This window comes from Carya illinoinensis, chromosome 4 (genome assembly GCF_018687715.1).
Source record: "Carya illinoinensis cultivar Pawnee chromosome 4, C.illinoinensisPawnee_v1, whole genome shotgun sequence".
NCBI lineage: Eukaryota > Viridiplantae > Streptophyta > Magnoliopsida > Fagales > Juglandaceae > Carya > Carya illinoinensis.
The window spans coordinates 36,344,074-36,345,000 of record NC_056755.1 but is presented as its reverse complement, the minus strand read 5'-3'; positions in this window follow the sequence as shown (position 1 = coordinate 36,345,000).

Genomic DNA, 927 nt, shown 5'->3' with positions numbered 1-927 from the left:
TTGTAGTTGCAATTTAAACTAAAATCGACTCAAAGAGAAATATGCAAAGGAAATAAAACTGACGTTCGAAGATCAACTTAATGGGGAAGAAAACTTCTAGGAAATAGATTTCACCTAATTCTTCACTATGCTTTACTCATCCAGCTAATTTAATTTAATTCTTTTTATTCATTAGCAAATCTCTAATTCATCCAACAGCCTCTTTCGATAGTCAATTGGAAATTATTCTTGTTCATCAATTCACACAAGAATATGCAAATTAATAAAGCAAGAAAGCAATAAGACCATTGATTTAATTACTACATAGGTTCATACAAGTCTTTCGATCTCTATACTTACCTATGCTGAAATATTCAAGATCTACCCTATGATTCCCTCTTTCGATAGCAAATCACAAGATTAAATATCATCTAATCAATGGCCAGTTAATTAGAAGTAATAAACTCAAAATAAATCAGATAAACAAAGAGAGAATTGCATTAAATTAGCATAGACAATCAAACATAGTTCAGAAATAGGTTACATCGTTTTCCTAGAATAAAGAAAATTTAGCTCATGCTAGAAATGGAATTCAACATAAACGAATTCACCATAATTGTTCTGAGAAGATTGGAAGAAAATAAACACTTAAAAATACTCCTCGCAGCCGCAACTCGTCTTTAAAAACTCAAGGAAATGATTCAATGCTTTTCTCCCGTCTGTGCTCGTGTATGATTCCAACGTATGTGCAATAATTGGAATTCCATCTCTAAAATAGATGAATTGAATCCTTCTAGCTGTGTTTTTCTGTCCCAAAAAGTGTTCTCCAGTCAACAGCTACGGCCATAGAGTGAAAAATCCCTTTTTATATGGTGTGACGGCGGAAAACCTTAAATCTGTCAAAATACGATATTCGCTCGAGCAGGGTGTCGAGCGCATATCGAGCGT